This window comes from Pan paniscus, chromosome 3 (genome assembly GCF_029289425.2).
Source record: "Pan paniscus chromosome 3, NHGRI_mPanPan1-v2.0_pri, whole genome shotgun sequence".
Taxonomy (NCBI): domain Eukaryota; kingdom Metazoa; phylum Chordata; class Mammalia; order Primates; family Hominidae; genus Pan; species Pan paniscus.
In genome coordinates this window covers 103,024,451-103,033,646 of record NC_073252.2, presented here as the reverse complement: position 1 = coordinate 103,033,646, position 9,196 = coordinate 103,024,451, and positions in this window count along the sequence as shown.

The following is a 9,196-nucleotide window of genomic DNA, read 5'->3' as shown; positions in this document are numbered from 1 at the left end:
GAGGGAGTCTCCTGTAATGGAAGGAGAACCCAGCCGGGAATGTGAAGACTAGAGTTCCAGTTTTAGCTCTGTCAATAGCTAGCTTTGTGACCTGTTCAGTCTTCCATAAAGTTATTTTCAGTTCTAAGATTCTGTGGGCTCAACCATGAAGAAAAATTCAGCGTAAAGGCATATAACTCTACCTGATATTATTAGGAAATAAACGTTGGACATAGGAAGATGTAGGGAAACTTGGCTATGATGAATTTTGTTTTTTTCCTTAGCATCTACCTTGTTAGGTAGGTGTTAAAAACTACATACATAGCTTTCTAGATTACTTTTGACATGACTTTGTTGAGGTTTGAACAGGTGTAGGATCATTACCCTGACCCCGTAAATCCTCTCTGAGTTTGGAACTGGTTGAGAAATTGTCAAGAGTCAGATAGTTCAGGATTAAATGATCAGCTATTAACACTGGATTTGTGTGTGAGCTTAGATGCTTCCTAAGTAGTGGAAAATTGAATTGTTTCTGTTTTTCCTTAAGCTTATGCTTTGGGATAATCCATCAGAACAACGTAAAGAAGGCCAACTTAGATCGTTACTGCCTCATCTCTACTGAACCCTAGTAGAGAAGACAAGGGGATAAGGTGCTCCAAGATGGAAGTTTGAGCCTTGACCCATGTATATTTACTATATTAAGTTTAGGATCTAGAAGAGAAGGCCAGCGGCAATGAGAGAAGAGGGGAATTCACTACAAACAATTGGGATTTGTGGTCTGGAAGAAGTATGGATCTGAATACTCTGTAAAGATATTGTTACTTCACCCTTTCTTGGAGGCCTCAAAATATTTGTCACCAGGGCCTGTTGCCCTCATAAAAGACCCCTATTCTCTACATATCTTAGTGACTATAAAGGGGCTGAGCCATACTTCCAGTGTCTTGTTTTAATCTCCCCAATTACCTGTGTCTCTCCTCCTCATTTAAAAAACACAGAAGATATGTGAGGACTCTAGAGGAAGTGTTATTCCAGAAGCCCCTTCTTGGAAACATGATACTAGGACATTGGCAGTTTTCCCTAACAGACTTTCTTATCTTTCTGCTTGTGGCAGCAAATATTTATTAGAAATACATTTTTTCCTATTAACATTAAAGCTGAATATACTCAAGGCAAGCTGATGTCCATAAACAATTATGCATCAGTTAGCCAGAAATTTTTTTTCTGACTCTTGGGTGTTAATCTGGGGAAAACATATTATCCTTGTTTAAGGATTCTATAGAAGTGTTCTGGTCTTCTAAAAGGTCCTTGTAAGAATGAGTTAGTATAAGGTTTGCTCATGAAGCTCAAAGGGCTGTTTAGAAATCTTCAGATCATAGTGAGATTTGTTTCTCTGGGGGAACTAACCTAATACACTGCTAATCACTGTTGCCCTAGTTTCTTCTTTACAAAAGTTTTGGACTGTCATATTTGGTTTTATATTAGATCATGCTAGATTAGCTTTCTTGCATGTAGAAGAAATCCTGGGAGCTTTGATGATGATGGCAAAAATACTGATGCCTTGGTGTAGCAGTTGTGTAAATATGGTATAGCCTAGAGAAAAAGGACAGCTCTCATCCTCCCAAATGTCCCTTTACCTGTCTTTGTGAATATACTTTATAAATAATCTCCCTCATTCTCCTATATACATCAGAAAAGATAGGATTAGAATTGTGTCAGAGCTGGGCAAGAATACTAAGGGATGTTGGTGACTAGAAGACCAGGAAGACAATGAAATAGAAAGGTATCTAGAAATCTAAAGGCTAGAAATAAGGTAAAATCTAAAATAAAACTAGGATTTGTGATAGCAAAGCAGAGCTGACCACCAATTCAATTACCAAAATCTGTGGCTATTGCTTTTTGACAACACTGAAAATCTACACAAGTAGTCTTGCAGTGCATCAATTAAATGCAAAGAAAAACTGTAAAGCTAAGTGCTATTCTAGATGTGTGGAGGATGGAGAAGACAAAGCCCTGTTTTTATTACTATCTTGAGCTGGCTTGCCTGGGTTAGAATCTTGGCTTCTCATGTTATCTTGGATAAATTGTTTAAAGTATTATATCTGTGTTTTAGTTTCATCATCTCTAAAATTAGGTTAAAAATAGTACCTACTCTTCTAAGAATGTATATTTTGGCTGGGGTATGGTAAAGTTAGTGCAGCCGCAAGAGAAAACAAGAACAAGGCTTAGAAAGGAATTTATTCTACTCACAGGGCCCAATGAGGTAGTCACCACACACCATGCAGGACCACAGGGGGAAAGCACCAGTGTCAGTCAAGAGCCAGAAGACAGGAACAAGGGGAAAGTCTAGGCCAGAGCCTTTCTTGAGGTTTCTGTGCGAAAAGGAAGGCAGAGCACAGTAAACAGTTTAGGATTGGCCAGTTTGAATAATTCCAGAGGACTTTGGGCTATAAGGGTGATCTCTAGTTGCCTGGTAACTGGGAAGATTTAGGGCAAGGGAAATATTGGTTTGGTGTGTGAGAGTTAGATAAGGAGTTTGGGGCTGTAGATTCAGGATTGGTTGGTTTGTACGTGAGAGCTGTGCTCTCAGCTAAGACCTTCGCCGACTCTCAGAATTAGCCAGCTCTAGGGAAGATAGTCTCTTTCTGGGTCTGTAAGGCCACCAGATTCTAGAGCATCAAGAACTATAGAAATTAAGAAAATGTAGTTTAATAAAGTTGGCCCTGTTTTGAATGGATGCCTCACAGACGAATACAGAATCCAAGAAATCACAGCATACCTACCTTATTGTGAGGTTTAATGATTTAACACATACATAGTTGAATGACCCAGACTGGTCGCATGTCCCCAGTCTAACCGCATGAGAGGTTGGGGCATAGAGAGGAGCACATAGAATACTTGAGGAACATGGCTATCTGTGCTGTGCAGATGGGGCTCAGAACAACTATGCTTTGTAGAACAGCATATAGGAGAGTTTGGAAAGCCATTGGGATACTTTAAACAATTGGCTGTGGTGAGTGCTATATTGTACAGAATAATTAAGTTGAAACAATATATATATCTACATGATTTTCAAGCAGCTAATTTTATAAAATGTGCTTCTAAGTATATGGAGCATCAAATGGACTAAAAGTTATATACAGAATTTTAAACATTTTTACTGGTTTGATTGGCCTTTTGTTGATATCCAGGATGAAAAACAGGGCACAAAAGAAAATGCACTAATAAGGGATGTTTTATTTTACATCACGATAGAGATCAGTAGTTACTTTGGTTGAGACATGTTGGAGACAGCCATGCTGTCTGTAGGAGGGTAATGTGAGCCTTTAGGAAGCCATGGATGTGACACTGTGAAGGACAAGTTTTGCCATCGCTGCCACCATGCCTGTGAAACTGGGGTAAATGGTGGTGGTGGGGAATGGATGGGTTTTGGCCTGGAATCTATAAGACCTGAGTGTGGATCTGTCTTTGCCACTTCTTAGCTATGTGACTTTGAGCCATTCCCTATGTAAGATGGAGACAACAATGATTTGCCAACCTGGTGGTAGGGTTTCAGGAGATGTTTATGGAAGTATTTCCAGAGAGAGCTCATTTCCACTCTCCTAGTTCTGTTTCTATCATAATGTCTGCCCCACAGTTATCCCAAATTTCATATAAACTTCACTAGGAAAGTAGATATTTCACTCTTGCAATTCTTATGTTGTTTCATTGTATATGTAAATGGATAAAAGTTTAGGCTTTGCATTGTCTGACTTTACTTCTCTAAGAGTTAGTTTACTCATCCTTAAAATGATGATGATAATAGCATCAACCTAATGGGTAGTTACGATAATTAAATGCAGTTACACAAGTAGGACACTCAGTTCCTGACACATAACAATCACTCAATAAATGGTTGCTGTTATTAGTTTCATTTCATTACACATGAAGGACTTTGATCTACACTTCTGAGATTTAGATGCAAAATAATCTATGACTCATTAGCAGAATCAGTGAGAAAATAAGCAGAATGAGTGACTAATGTTAAGCAGAAACTATTGGTCAAAGGAACTGCTATGAAAGGACAAATGAATCTTCTATATCTTCAGCAAGCCTCTACTATAGTTCAGGGTGTTTCATAGAGAAACTATACCACTAATAAAAAGCTATTGACGTTTTGTAATTCTAAAAAAAAAAGCCACCAAATTCCTTACATATCTTGATTCACAATGAACTTTTATTGTTACATTGGCAACTTAAAGTAAAAATAAAAGAGCTATTGTTTCACTTAGATGGAAATTATTTAAGAAAAAAATACTCTGATGACTGTTCAGTTATATAACTAACAAGCATCTATTCATTGGGCACTGAAGTAGGTATCTCAGGAGATAAAATGTCAATAATAACTAATACTTGCCATGAAAAAATATATTCAAAGCAATCAGACCAGGCTGGTACTGAGAGCCCCAAAATGTTAATTCTTCCTTATTCCTCCTGAGGAAATTTTAAGTGATTTGGAGGGATAAGACATATGAAAAATAAGGCTTAATACAAGAAACAGTTAAAAGAAAACAAAAACAAACCCTATCACTTGAGTAGAGCCTGTAGGGAATGGCATAGGATTTCCACGGTTCATCCTCAAGAAAAGCTTCTAGGGGTGGTGGGATTTTAATGTTCCTGGGAGCAATAGAAATTGTGAGATAATGCCTGGTAATTACCATAAACTTGAAGCCAAATAGCTGGAAAAACATGTTCCAGGACATTGCAGATCAAATCATATTTCTATAAAAAGAATCTGCTGGATGTTCAGCTGACAGAACATCAACCATAAAAGGATAGTTTAATGGATTTCAATCATTATCTAAACACAAAATCACAGAGCCAAGTTTATGTGCATTGTTAATCATATGCTATGAATCCGGTAAAAGAAAATGTAATACAAGCATCAGATGAGATGTTTTTTCTTTTCTGATTTTTAAATGGTAACATTTTATTTTTGAGAATCATTAAAAAAGAGTGATTGCTTGGAGCAGCCATCTAAGGGAAGTCCATTCTCTTTGTAAGGAAACAAAATGGTGCGCCGGTGGAAGAGCTCTGGAAACAGTGAGTGGTTCATAGAGCTACTGAATTCCTTGCTTTTGCTAATACTCAAATTTTAAAAGAAAACATGTCCCAATCCAAGGATTCTCGTGATATATTTGTGTTGGGGTGTGTGTGTGTGTGTGTGTCTAAATTTTAAATTTATATTTTAAACCAGCAGTCACTTTTCCCATTTTAAATTATACAATCACTTAGTTGTTTCCTGAACTATTTTAAATCAACAAGTTTTCTTTGAAAATATTTTTTTAAAAAATAGATCTTGCAGACTTAAGAAAATAAGGGTATTCCTTAAGGTAGATGGTGTAAAATAAATAAAATCAGTAGATTTCCAACATGTTCTTGAATAGAAAACACAAAGGGAAATTATCCCATTTACATTTATAACTAAGCAACATTTAATATCTAGAAATAGTCTTAAGAAATGTAAAATGAACAAGATACGTAAAATTATAACATTTTATATGATAATAAAAGATTTGAGAACATTACAAAACATTTGATTAAGTGGGGAGACACAATTTAGAAAAGGTAGGCTTTATTTTTTAAAAGAGGTCAATTCTGTTTGAATTTATTCTATTTGCATTGTAATATCAATCAAAATTCTCATTTGCTATGGGAAGGTGGTGAGGAGCTTGATAAAATGATTTCAAATTTTACTTTGAAGAATAAACATGCAAGAACAGCTAGAAGAATTCTGAAAAACAAAAATATGAAGAATGAGCCTTGCCTTGTCAGGTGTTAAGATGTACCACAAAAACACTGAAGTTAAAACAATGTGGAACTGGCTAGGAAATAGATGGTTGAGAAACAAAACATCTAACCTCAGATCCAAATATGTATAGGGATATTTAGTACATAGTAAAGTTAGCATTTTGAATCAGTAGGGAAAAATGCATTAATGAATAAATGCTTATCCAATATGTAATAATTTGGGGAAACACATCATTCCTACAGTGTTCTTTACATAATTTGTACTTGTTTTAAAAGCCTGTAAAACTAACAGCAGAAAATATAATTAGATTTTAAATGTAATATTAGGGTGGGAAGGCCTTTGTAAGCATAGCACAAAAAAACTGAAACCATAAAAAACAAGATTGACAAATGTAAATACAAAAATTACATCTATTCACGAGGTCAGGGGCTCGAGACCATCCTGGCCAACATGGTGAAACCCTGTGTCTACTAAAATACATAAAATTAGCCGGGCGTGGTGGTGCATGCCTGTAGTCCCAGCTACTCTGGAGGCTGAGGCAGGGGAATTGCTTGAACCCGGGAGGCGGAGGTTGCAGTGAGCTGAGATGTGCAACTGCACTCCAGCCTGGTGACAGAGTAAGACTCCTGTCTCAAAAAATAAAATAAAATAAATAAAATAAAATAAAATAAAATAAAATAAAATGTACTTCTATATCAGATAAACAGTCCAAGTGAGGTTGAATGACAAATGACCAGTAGAAAAAAGCATTTTTCATGTATGTGATACAAAGAGGCCTATTATTCTTAATATACAAAAATCTCTTACAAATCAATAAGAGTTTACATCTCAATAAAAAATGTACAGCAAAAATACAGCATACACCAAAAGCGCTTTGTTCAAGATAATTAATGAGACACCAAGACCTGAAGAGGAGGAGAACTAATATTGCACTTAAGAGATAAAATATAAATCAGAATTGTTGGTAGTGGAATAATGAAATATTTTTGTTATGGTGAAAAGTGTTTCAAACTTTGCTACATTGTTTACAGAAATACCTGTGTTGGATACTGAATGTGATTCTAATCTTCACTAAAGATCTTTTAAAATTAAACTTTTTTTTTAACTGACAAAGAGGGCATTTTTAGTTCATATAACTGAAAAGTCCAGGGAATATACTACTTTCAGACACAGTTGAATCCAGGGTCACAAACTTTATCACTAAGACTAAAGTCTTTGCATCTTTTGGTTTTGCTTTCCTTTGTACTACATTCTCTGACTGGCACATTTGATGTGGTGGGCCTGTTGGTTGGAGCTTTTACTTAACAATACTTAGCAACTTCAGCAAAAAGGGCTTCTCCTTTCTTATAGTTTAGTAAAACCCATAGGTTTGAGTATACTGCACCAACTTAAATCATATGACTATTCATGAACCAATCACTATGGTCAAAAAGATAGACTATGCTCATTGATAGGGTCTGAATTACAGGTCCACCTACTAAGTCCAAGGTTGGCTCTGAACATCTGAACCACATGGACTGAAAATAAGGAAAAGTGGCTGCAAGAAACATTAGGGTGTTGTTATAAAAAGAGGAAATCAATGCTGGGCAGAATGTTTTTGATTTTCAGATAATTGTAGACTTGTATGCAGTTATAAGAAATAATACAGAGTGATCCTTTTACCTAATTTTTCCCCAATGATAAAATCTTATAAAATGATAGTACCATATCACAACCAAGATATTGACTTTGATACAGTTAAGATACAAACAGTTTCCTAATCACAAGATTCTTTACGTTGCCCTTTTAAAGCCATATCCACTTCCTTTCTATCCTTATGCTATCCTAAACCTCTGGAAGCCACTAATCTGTTCTACAGTTTCAAAATTTTGTCATTATGAAAGTATTATTATATAAATAGAATCACACTGTTTGTAATTGTCATTTGGGAAATGGCTTTTTAAATTCAGTATGATTCTTTGGAGAGTCATCTAGGTTGCTGAGTGTACCAATAGTTTGTTCTTTTTATTGTTGAGTGGTATTCTATGATATAGATGTACTGCAGTTTAACTATTTACCTGCTGCAAAACATCTGGGTTGCTTCCATTTTTTGGCTATTACTCATAAAGCTACTATAATCATTGGTATACAGTCTTCTGTATAAACATACATTTTCATTTCTCTGGGATAAATGTCAAAGAGTAAAATAAAGGTGGATTTAAGTGACGGTTATTCCATCACAAAGAACTTCTCCAAAAACTTTTTAGACTTCTTCAATAAAGATAATTCCCCTTTGACTTCAGCTGAAGGGCTGATTACAAAGATAGAGTTAAGCAACCAAAGAAAAAGTATTTGTAGAGTTTCTGAAATAGTGTGGATGAGCAAACAGTTGAATGGAGAATCCCTAGCTTTAATTCCCTTAATCATTCCTTAAGTTGATATGCTAAAGCAATTTGAAGCAAAATTCCATGAAGCATAAAGACTTCCTTGGAAGCTTTGAAGTTTGACAAATGCCAGCTGGACCATCTCAGAACTTTCGATGATACCCTTTAAAGTAATAGCTATGTGAATGAGTTTGAAATTCTTTTTATTATATGCTTCTTCTAAGTGCAATAATTTAAAAAATGATAAAAAAAATCTAGGAATACTTTTAGGTAGAGCTATGATTTAAACTTAGTTTTATATTTAAAAAATCATTTTGCCCTCCTTTGGTTTACTTGTAGGAAAGAATGATTTTTTATTTTAGGACTGAGAATCATTGCAGTCTGATAATAAATGTTTTTGAGAAGTAATTTATTATAGTAAATTATGAGTCTTACTTTCCTGCAGTTGAATCATACCAATACAGAATTTTAAAACACATCTTTATTTGAGCAGAACACATTCCTAAAGAGACCCAGGTAAGCTGACTGACAAACCGTGTGTAGTTTGCATCCACTTCCATAAAACAATTTTATTATAGGATCTCATACGCTTCAAAAACAGCATAGTAAGTTGTAACAGTGTCAGGGAACCTAAATGATACCCACAGCAGTATTATTATAATTTAATATTGGTTGAGCATCAGCAATAAGTAGACATTTTATAAAACACAGCAGGAGAGCTGGTTCCTGTCCTTTAGACAACCATCTTGTATATCAAACTAGTATTGAAGTCTTTTGTTTATGTATAAAAACAAAGCACAAGAAGTTGTCATTTGGGAACATATAGAATGATTAAGTAAAAACTCAACATTTAAATCAACTGTAGCATTGTGCCTTACATATAAGTAGAAAGTGATTAATTTTTGACTGATTTATCTGATTATGGACCACTTATTTAAACTTAACATTTTATCAGCCAGTTCATATCTTTCATTTTATAAAGTGTAATAAATACTATATGCAAAGCTAGGTAGAAAAAAGATATGAAGATAGGGAAGTGTATGATGTTTGGGGCAATGATGAATGTCCA